The sequence below is a fragment of the Phascolarctos cinereus genome, unplaced genomic scaffold (genome assembly GCF_003287225.1).
Source record: "Phascolarctos cinereus isolate Bilbo 61053 unplaced genomic scaffold, phaCin_HiC Scaffold_3;HRSCAF=262, whole genome shotgun sequence".
In the NCBI taxonomy this organism is placed as follows: Eukaryota; Metazoa; Chordata; class Mammalia; order Diprotodontia; family Phascolarctidae; genus Phascolarctos; species Phascolarctos cinereus.
This window is the reverse complement of record NW_027555736.1, coordinates 105,472,197-105,484,027: the sequence shown is the minus strand read 5'-3', so window position 1 is coordinate 105,484,027 and position 11,831 is coordinate 105,472,197.

The window sequence follows — 11,831 nt, the reverse complement described above, 5'->3', positions numbered from 1 at the left end:
TAGTCCTAGTGCCTACCATAGTATCTGGCATATAATAGACACTTAATAAATGCTAATTGATTGCTATGCGAAAGGCTGTGACCCACCTATGCAGTTTGAAGGGTTATTGTAGGCCAGGATGCTATGAGGTGGGCCCGTGCAACTTGATTTAAGTCCCTTCACCCACTTAGAAGCCAAATCTGAACCATTATAAAGGCAAGGAGTCTATAAGGATGGCCCAATGGCTTCTCATACCCATTGGAGATTCTGTGTAGGTTGACTGGGGAGGGAGTATACATGTGCTTGTGTGTATATGTGTGACTAAGAATGTCTTGGGAAGTTAGGCTCCCTTGTACCTATACTTAGTAAGATAATTATTTAACTGAAATCTTAGGCTGCTGGTTGCCCCCTACTCCAGAGCAAGAACTCATAGCTTCCTTATATCAAGGTGTAATTCCACCATTACTGATTCATTTCATGGTTTAAGTATTTTTGTCTCTAAGTTTTTCTTTTAAAATGTAATACCTCTGAGAAGGACAACAATGCTGCCATAGTATCATAGAATATTAGAGCTAGAAAAAACTTTAGGGATAACAAAAATACTAATTGTTTATATTTATATGCGACACGCCTTTCAAGACTGCTTTGCCAACTCCCAGTCATACTGAGGGGCTGGGTCTCCAGAGGTTCAATTACTACTACTCTCTCCAGGTTTTAGTAAGGGTTACCCTGAGCATTGCTGAGGTTTCTAGTATTGATAATAGTAAGCCCCACTCCAGGGTGTTCCCCATTGATTATTAGCCAGTAGCTTAAATGAGCATGTAGGGAAAGGTTTTTACTGTAATGATATAATAAAAATAGTTGGTACAAGGAAAAATTCCCCAGAAGTCTAGTCTCCCACAAATACACACAGCATTCATGGGGAGAGCAGATACAGACTTAAAGTACAGTACGGCAAAACACTCATGTAGTTAAGGGGTAACTTACTGGTTACTACATATACTTTTTCTCCCTTTGTGGAGTCTTCATGAAGTTCCCATCAGGCTTAATTCTCTACTGGGTTCCAAGGGTCAGTGCCCTTATAGAATCCTGAAGTCACCTTTTCTTAATGTATTTAGTTTGTCGTCACAGTGTCTCTCAGCTGCTGATGCAGATGCTGTGATCAGTCACTGAGGCTCCAGAGACATTGTCACTAGTTCCAGTTACCAGTGGTATTCTCTGGTGGACCTCCCAAACTCACACGGTTGCCTGGGTGGGTAGAAGGAGTAGAGAAACAGATTCTTTTCCTCCCCTCCCCACTAGTCTCTTCTTAAGGGCTTGGCTATAACTGCTCCACCATTGGACTAGCCTGCTGTTGGAATACCAGATGCCATATTGACTTGCTGTATTCTACATAGGCCAAGAGGTATGTCTGATTCTTTCAGGCAACTACAAGACAATTCCAGTTTGGCATCATCTATCTTCATCTAAGATCAAAGCACTTCATTCCTCCTGAATTGATTAAGGCCTTGTTCTCACCTAGTTTATACCCCTGATTGATTTATTCAATCAGCCATCTGGACTTTCTATGAATAATTGGGAGTGTGAGGAAACCCCAACCTTTACATGCATATAATTCTAAGGTTGACGTAGTGCCCTGCAGGCATAGTCTCATTTCAATTTAGTTCAACAAATACATGTTTATTAAGCTCATACTATGTACAAAACTCTGTGTTAGGTGCTGAGGATATGAAGGTTAGAAGAGACATGGTCCCTGTCATCAAAAAGCTTATGTTCTCTGGGATGCTGGGTGTACATATGGAAAATGCATCATGTACATAGATATGTATGATTCTAGGTGCAATTTGATAAGGGCGAAAGGAGGGTTTGGGTAAAGTGCTCAAAGAAATATGAAGAAAGAGAGGCCACTTTTAGCTGGGCTTGGGGAAGGCCTTGTGGAAGACATAGTAGGTGGACTAGGTAGACTGTATTTCCGATTGGAGAGAAGGAGGGCATGGAGTTTGGGGACAGCCTGTATGATACCAGGAAAAAGAGTTTATGGTTCATCCAATAAGAAAATATGGAACTGCTGAGAACTCTAGAGGAGAAAAATGATATAGTCAAATAAGTATTTTAGAAAAAATTAATTTGGTGGGTGTGTCAAGGATAGGGAAGAGCCTGGAGTCAGAGGAACCAGCGAGAAGGCAATTAAAATGGGACAAACGAGATCTCAGTGATGAGGGCTTGGGCAAGGGTGGTGGTGGACCAGTAGAGAAGAGAAGAGAAGAAAGATATAAAAGATATGATGGAGGCAGAATTCATAGCACTTGGCAACTGACTAGATGTAGATGGAAGATGAAGGAGATAGAGGTGTCAAAGACAGTTCTGAAGTTTCAGGCCAGTGTCATCACTAGAAAAAGGCAACTTGGGAGAAAGAGCTGATGTTGAGGGGAGATTTAGGATCATACAGATTTAGATCCAGAAGGAACATTGGAGGTCACTTAAATCTAACCCCTAACTTTACAGACTAGGAAACTGAGGCCCAGATAAGTTAACTCAAGGTCACCTAGATAATCAGTGGTGGGGCTAGGAGTTAAGCAAAAGTCCTTTGACTCTTAATGAGTTCAGTTATAGAAATAATGAGTTTGAGGTACTGGCAAGATATCCAGGTAGAGATATCTAACAGGCAGCTGGAAATGGGAGATTAGAGTTCAGAAGAGACATGGACTTTGAATATACTGGGAAATCATCTGTAATAAGGTGATCAATGAAGCTATGGGAGTGGATGAGTGGAGATGGGAGACAATGATCCTTATTTTATTCTCACAGTAACCTATGAGGTATTATCATCCCCGTTTTGCAGATGAAGAAATTGAGGCCCAGAGTGATAAAGTGATTTCCATCTGGGTCATATATTGACAGAGCCAGGGCTAGATCGTAAGTTTCCTTATGCACAGCCCAGTGTTCTCAATACCACATCACATTGACTCTTACTTTGGTTAAATGCTTTCCAGTTATTACCCTTTTCACTCTGTTTTGCTACCTCCTTTCACAGGAGCTCATAGGAGAAGTAGTGAAACTCTCCTGTGTGGGTTTTTTAAAAATAATTTAAATGAAACAGTTTAGTATGGAGTCAGAGGTCCTGGATTTGAATTCATATTCTGTCGTGTACGTCCTGTGTGACCTTGTAAAAGTCACAGCCTCTCAGAGCCTCAGTTTCCTTATTAAAATGAGCAGAGTGGATTAGGTGATATCCAAGGCCAATTCTATTTCTAGACTCTTTTATCCTATGATTGATTTCCTATGTGTTGATATCTCCTGTTCTGGTGGATATGCCTATGATGCCTTGTCACATAGTCTTTCTACTCCTGCTAGACTGAGAGAGAAATAGAGAGTTAATAACCACTTCTGCTCCGTCTGGGATTCTTTGAGTATAGCTCTAAGTCATTCAGCATAAAATTGTAATAACCGTTCAGTCACAGGTATAAAGGGCCAGGATGTTGCCACTGTGTGAATGGCTAATTTGTTTTATGTAGGGACCACGTTGCTGCCTCCAATGACATAACTTGGTCAGATGAGGATTATTACTCCCGACTGGGGAAGAAATCACCCTAGAGACTTCTCAGGAAGCTCTGGGTATGTGAGACGAGCTGGTCCTCTTCCTCTAGCCCTCTGGAAGTTTTGGATAAAATAGCCAGGTCTCACAGCTCTTAACAGAGAATTTGTAAAAAGGGTTCATGTTGGGGTGGAAGGATATGTGTGTATGTATATACATACATACACACACACACACACACACACACACACACACAGAAGCTCTAGAGCTGTCCTTTCATATTCTTGCTCTTGCTGCATAACCCTGACTTCTTTCCTCAGCCTCCCTGAAGACTCAGCTTCATCAACTGGTTAATGAGCACAACAGTGACTGGCAGTGAGAAGGGATGGGTCAAAGTTATTTGAATGTCCTTGAGGTTGGTGCCCAGTGCTTAAAACATGGTCAAGCAAATTTTTTATTGCTTTAGGGATGACAAGGCACTTTCTTCACAACATACCTTGTGATGTAGATAGTGTGACTATAACCCCCTTTTTATGGTTGAAGTAAACGTTCAGAAAAGTTGGGAGAGTTACCATTGGGTCACACAGCTATTGAATGTCAGAACTGTAACCTGGACCTAAGTCTTCAAGATTCCAAATCCAGTGTTCTTTTTATTAAGTTTCCCAATCATATCATCTAAGGAATTTAGAAGATACTCCCAAAGGAAAAGGAAATGATCCAAATACTCTGAAACCTGATATTTGTATGTATGCATAAAACCCACTGTTTTGGGTTCTGTCCAAGTTCAAGGCACTAGTGAAGGCTTTTCAAATGCAAGCATCAGGTTACTTTTGACTTGAGCTAATTCGAATAAACAGAATAATCAATCTGTTATGAACTACATGTTAGACATTTAGGCTTTGATAATTTAACTGAGATGACTTTAAATACTGGAGAAAGGTAAAACCACTGGGACAGGGGGTTGTTTATTCTTGTGCTTAGCTCCATGCAGAGACACTTTGAAATTTGTGCTGGTATTATCCTTCTTTCAAAACATGTGCAAAATAATGTTATCTTTGGATTCATGTGACTCTCTGAACTTCTTTGGGGTCCTATCCCATCATTAATGATCAGCTATCATCCTCCTCCAATTAGACTTCAATGTCTTAGTCAATAAAAGGCCAAAGGTCAGAAGGATCTGGGCCTAAGTCCTGCCTTGGACACATACTAACTTTGTAGCTATGGAGAAATCTCTTAAACTTTTCATGTCCAGGGGGGTTCTCTCTAAAACTATGAGTTGCTGATATGTATCAGTGATGGTGTTGGGGGAATGGGTGGGTTCTAAATTTGGAATTCCCAAACTAGACTAAGAAATAAAATGCTATATGAAGTCCAACTCAGAGTAGTTCACATTTAAGACCAGCCAGTAGAGTTAAATATGTTTAGAAATACCCATGAGCATTAATAGCAAAATTAAATGACAATGGAAGCAACATATGGATTTGTCTGAGCTCTGGCAGGTGAATGACATGGCAGGGTTTGCTTTTTGTACATAGTAGGAGGTATCAATTCCTCCTTCTTCCCAGCATATGGCCACCAATGCCAGGAAGAGCTGATGTTGCCCTCCCATCCCCATTTTCTGGATGAACCTGGAAGCAGCCCTAGCAATTTGAATAATCCAGCCCAGCTGTTCTAGAGGAGAATGGGAGACACAGGGAAAATTGGGGAGAGAATAGAGTGTAGTTCAGAAACTTGAGACTGAGGGGGACAGTAAATTTGGACTCAAGTGGGATACCTACTGCCAAAATTCTGAGAGGGAGTATACAAAACACGACTCACCATAAGGGAGTTAAAGGGGAGGCTTACTTGTGAGACGAGTTTTAACAGCCTCTTTGAATCCTCTCATGTGGGGTTTGGGTCTCTGAGGACTGTGCTCAAAAATATGGTCTAAGAACAATGGAGTTGAGGTATTTTTTGATGTGTAGAAGGCTAGTTGGTAACTTGTCTCTACATAGTCCAGGCTGGTCCCCTTGGAAAAGTGCTATCTACTGGAGGAGAGAAATACTGCCCAACTGCAGAGTGAAGTGAGCAAGAGCTGAGAAGATTGAATGAATAAGTCTGGCAGGAAACAGGAGCTGTGTAGTACCAGTTTTGAGATGTCTGCTACCTACACTGACAAAGATGAGTAACTAGCAATGCCTGCTGGATAGAAAATGAGAGCTAGCAGAAGCAGGAAACACTGATAGAAGGGACATAGAAAGGAACTTTGATGCCAAGGAAGAAAAGTTGTCAGGATTTGGTTGGATTTGTATTATAAATCATATAATTTGTACAGGTCTTTGAAAAATTGAAAGGTGTCTATCCTTTCTATGAGCTTAGATGAAAATACTGTTTTCATTAATTTATGATTAAAACTATTCTATTATTTGAGTCTTATGATCCTGAGTACTTATAAGGGGAGCTGGTGGCCACCCTTGGGAACTACCAGATACTGAAGTTCCTATTATTATTTGGGTAGAGGCAACAAACGAGATAAGCAAAAGGTTCCCCAAGTATATTTGGTTCTTTGTATCAGGAAAGATCACAAATATCCCATTTTTTCATATTGGGCAAAATTATGTATGTATATATACGGAGTATATGGAGAAATGCCTCTCTCTCACCTATTTTGGCACTTACTTCATCTAGAAGGAAAGGATGCCCATTGGGCTTAGCAGTAATGTTACATTAAAGGGGGATCACAGAACCATTTAAGCATCATTATTGGCCTCTGAAAGCTTATATTCCAAGTGAAAAACAAGATCCACACGAAGTGTTCACTGCTTTCTCCTTCTCTGGCCCCTCAAATTTTATTTCTAGGGACTAAAGTAGTATAGCTTGGGGCATCATTAGATAGGATTGCATAATTTTGGTTTACTGTGAAGTATAGACTTTTTATTAAGTTCTCACTTTTTCTTAGAATCAGTTTACATTTTAATTTAAAATATACACTGCCTTTCAAAGTAATATCAGATTCCTACACAAGCCCTTCTCCTAAATTAATTAGATTGTTCAAACAACAACAACGACATCTCTATATTTGCTGAGTAGTTACTGTGTGCCTTGGGTTATGGAGGTTTCGAAGCATAGAAGGTTCAGTCCATATCCTTAATAGCTTGTGCTCTAGGTAAAAAGAGAAAACTAACATATGTACCCTAAATAAGAAATACTGTGTAGTTACGTACTACACTGGGTTTTATGGAAAGCCAATGCTGTCAGAGTTCAGAGGAGGGAGAGATCTCCCCATTGGTCTGCACTTAGCGATGGAATACTTCTTTGGGGTTTCAGTTGTGCCTTCAATCTGAATAGGCAAGGGACGAGAGAGAGCATTCCAATGCAACAAGGAATAGCATAAATGAGATAAGGAGATCAGGAAAGCTACGAAGATATCGGCAAGTCTGGAATGGAAGGGAGTACATAGGGGTAGCTTGATGGTACAGTGGAAGGAGTACTAAACCTTAAGTGAGGAAGGCCTGAGTTCAAATCCAGCCTGAGACTCTTACTAGTTGTGTGACCCTAGGCAAGTCACTTAATCTCTACCTTCTTCATTTTCCTTATCCACAGAATGGGGATTTTACCCATTTTTTTTGGCATTTACCTTCCAGGAGAAAGGGAAATAGGGGTTGAGGAAAAAAGTCAGAATTTTTTCCCACAATTTCATCAAGAAATAACTTTTTTTCCCTCAGTGATTAAAAATATCAAGCCTCTAGGATGCACTGAGGTGGAGTTGCCTCTTTTTAAACTCATTTGGAGTCTCCTGAAGGAGATGAGACTGCTGGCTGGAGAGGTAGTATGGGCTCACTTGGCCCTGAAGGAGCTCTGGGGGTATCTATAGGGGTCCTGTCAGGCAATGACATTAATGAGGTAGCGGGTGGTGCCTGCAGAACCGTTGGGGCTGAGCCATTGAATGAGTTGTTTTTATAGCATTAACTTGCACATCATACATAAGTGAGAAAATGAATCAGCCTCCTTCCCCAAACCTGTGAATGGAGCCTGTGCAGGCAGCCAGGCTTGGGATATGGCAGAGAATGATGGATGCAGAGAGGCCCCAAGCAGGCTTGCCAGGGTCAACAGGGCTGGATAGATGTTTTGGGGATGCAGCAGGTTATTGGAGAGGAATGTTCTCAGAGTGTGGGAATCAATCCCTAGCTTATCCTGTTCCTCCCTGGTAGATCCCCCGAGCAAAGTCTTCTGGACTCAATCTTTCTTGCTCACTTGGTCAATCAATCCTTTTATTCATCAGGTCTTTAGAGAGGACCAATCCAATACCTAATATTGGGGAGTGGCAGAAGATGACAGGAGAATGAGAAGGAACTTGATATACTTGGAGAGACAACTAATTCAGACGGAACAATTAGTCTACGAGACAAGACAGCCTATAATCAAGAATTAAACCGGGCCCTATGTTGTGGGAGTCTTGAAGAGAAAGAAAAGTTAGCTGTGGTTCAGAAACATTGACTTACAGGGGCAAGAATGACCCTGAGAACAGAGCTCTAGGCATGTTAATTGAACTTGAAAACTTTAACTAGGATGGGGCAATTGTAGCTTTGTCCTAGGGTACTGAGAGTAGCCAATGTGGGTGGGACATGCTTCCTTCCTGAAGGCTTCCTTTGCCTGGCCTGAAATTGAGCTGCCACCCCCATTACATGGCACACCTCTCCCTGGGTTCACTGTCACTCATAGTCATAATCCCTGCCTGAGGCTTCTCCACCCCCCCCCCCAAGTGTCTAGGAATTACTCAGGTTACACTCTCTGAAAGACTGTCTCTGACTCAGTAAACTAGCCTGTGTCCCACCCTGCAAAACACTCCACAACACACCTAACACTTGATAAGATTTGCTTTGCCTGCAGGGGACATAACTCCTTGTTTCAGCTCTGAATCAAACCATAAACAGTGATAGCCCTTCCTTTCTGCCTCCACCTATGCCTCACTTCTCTATACCTTAACTCCTCATCTTGTTCCCTGGATCATCCTTCCGTACATCACTTTTCTTCTTCTTCTTCCCTGGAACTGATGGTACCCTGTGAATTGCTCTGGGGTGGTGCATATGGGCCCTCAAAATCTGCAATTTAGGGGAGACTTTTGGGAGAAGGTATGAGGTAAATTGGGGCTTGATGGTATATTTGAAAGGCAAGAGGGTGAAACAGGAGATGGAGCAGATGTGGGAGGCCTGGAGATACTTCAGATTTCAGCTCTAGATTCTAGGGTTCCAGTTACACACCCCATTTCCCTCCAAAAGAGCCTCTCTAAGTTGAAAAGAATACTGACCTCATCATCACAGTGTTTGTGTCTTGCTTTTGAGGAATCTCACCCACTGTCTAACATATTCTATATGGCTTTTTTTTTCTGTGAGGGAGTTAATAAAAGTTACTCTCTCTATTTTTGCCCATGAGGAAAGACAAGCACTCTGCCTTTTAATCAGACAGGTATGCTCACCACCTCCTGAACAGCCTTCTGCTCTTTAACCTTCGTATTGCCTCCCTTGCCTAGAATGCCTTCTTTCCTGTTTTCTACCTATTCAACCTATGCATTTTCTAAGTCCAGCTCAGATCCTTCCTTTTCTTACATGATATCTGCTCTAACCATTCCATTCCTTGCTGATCATCCATCCCAGGAAATCCATTTTATTTCACAAGGATTGTTTGTACCAACCATTTGGCCCTTGATACATGTTGGCAGATTTTTTTTGTAGTTGTCTTACTTATTAAATTATTAGTTAACTTTTCATGCATATGTATTCCTAACCTTCCTATAAGCTCCTTAAGGGCAGAGACTTTTATTCATCTATTTTATTCATCTTTGGCTTTGCTACATCACTTAGCACAAGAATAATGCATAGTGTGCTAAATTTGGAGTGAGGAACACCTGGATTCATATCTTGCCTCTGATGCTAGTGATGTGACCATAGGCAAGTCATTTAGCCTGTCAACGGCCCAAGCAGCTTCCTGAGCCTGCAAGTTATAGATAAGTTGCCAATATGCACTGGTGAAGGGAGTGTCCACACCAAGAATCTCCCCAGGACAAAATCATATATCCTGACATTACTGCCCTTTTCCCCTCAAAAAATCTGTCTCATAGGGTTGTTATGAGGCCCAAATGAATAATGTATGTAAAGTGCTTTGCAAACTTTAAAGAGATACATAAAATATCAATTACTATTGTTAATAGTGGTTATTCAATAACAATTTGAGTGGTTCACAGTGGCATACAATTCCCCACTCTTCTATCCTCTAATCTTCCCTTTTTCATTATATTCCTTTCTAATTAAATTAATTCAGCAAACACCATTAGGCATCTACTATGTGCAGACCACTATAGAGAGAACTATACTCAGTGCTAGGAGAGATATAAAGCTTATAGAAGACACAACCTTTGCTATTATGGAGTTCAAACTTAGCTTATGCTAGCAAACGTTCTACGTTGTTTTATGTGTTTATTGCATGAATGATTATATATAATATATATAAGATACATATATACATATATACATATCATATATACATGTGTGTGTATATGTATACATATATATATATATATGTATACACACACACACACATACACACACACATTTCTCTACTCTGTTATGCTCTGTCTAGTGGGCAGAGCTTGCTTCATCTCATTTGTACTGCATTGCATGGAGGCAGTCTCAATCCAGCAACTGGGCAGGCTAGCGTTTGGTGTCCAGTCCTGGGCATCTGGCCAAAGCTGCCCATGAGAAGTAGTATTTCTGTCTTTTGTTCCTCTTATTGATTTAATATAACCTTAAATAATAATGGGGTGGGGGAAGGAGATTGGAACTAGAAACAACCGAGCCGAGAGTCTGTGCAACAATCTTATCAAACTTGGCGTTTCCCCCTTGCTATTTGAGAAGCAATTTTTCCTCTGATGTAAACATTTTTTTTATTATTATTCCTGCCTGAGCTGTGTGAGCCGTTCTTGCTTTGTGCCTTCCTCAATTTCCCTCTGGTCCTTGAATGAAGGCAGAATCAGGCCTGTAACCATGGTAATTCTCTAACGTTCTTCTCTTCTAAACCATAAACATAGAGGGAGTCTCCATTACATTTTCTTCAATGAGAAAACAAAGCTTCTTCTGGCTGGGGTCAGGTTGGGAGGGGAGGAAAGGAGTTTTTTTTTCCTCTAAAAGTGGTCGAGGACAATCTGTGGCAACAATAATCATTGATCCAAATTCATAGAATCTTTATTAAGCACCTACTATGTGTCCAGTTTTGTCCTGGAGAATGTATAAGAGATAAGAGGTAGTAAAGAGTGGTCCCTGACCACCCTGGGGCAGTAAAGGAACTAGCCTGAATACTATCTAGCAGTGTCTTGTGTGGAATATGTACTCAATGAATCTTCAATGAATGAGTAAATGCATCCTCCACTAAGGTCCTATTTGGAGGCCTCCCTGTAGCATAGGTGATCTTAGATTCTTAAAAGCTATGCCAGTGGACCCCAAGTTGTGACAAGTCTTGTTCAGTCATGTCTGACTCTTTGTGACCCCATTTTGTGTTTTCCTGTCAAAGATACTAGAGTGGTTTGCCATTTCCTTCTCCAGCTCATGTTACAGATGAGGAAACTGAGGCAAACAGGCTTCAGTGACTTGCTCAGGGTCACACATCTAGTAAGTGTCTGAAGCTGGGTTTGAACTCATGAAAATGAGTCCTCCAGGCTCTGCACTCTTTCCACTGCGTCACTTCTAACAAGATGAAAACCTTTGGACACAGACACAAAAGTGGATTGTATCAATCAATCAGCAAACATTTATTAAGTACCTACCAGGTACCAGGCAATGTGTTAGGAGGTAGGATCACAAATACTGAATCAAACAGGTCTTATTATCAAGAAACTTATATTCTAACAGGAGAGTCGAAAAACACACATATAAGCATATATAGAATTAACACAAATAAGGTAAGGGGAAGGGAATTAGCATTTACTAAACACTTACTATATGCCAGGCACTGTGCTCGGCAAATTACAAATATCTCATTTTACCCCACATCAAGGTGTTATTATCCCCATTTTATAGAGGAGGAAACTGAGGCAGAGGTTAAAAATGACTTGCCCAGGTCACACACCTAGTAAGTGTTTGATTTTAATCTGGGTCTTCCTTACTCCAGGTGCTGCACTCTATCCATTGTCCTATAAGCTGCCTTACAAATATGATAAGTAAATACAAATATTTCAACGCAAGGTAGTTTGTGAGGGCACCAGCAGTTTCAGGATTAAGAAATGCTTCATGCATAAGGTGGTGCTTGATTGCCTTCTTGAAGGAAGAAAGGGATTCTATGAGGTAGA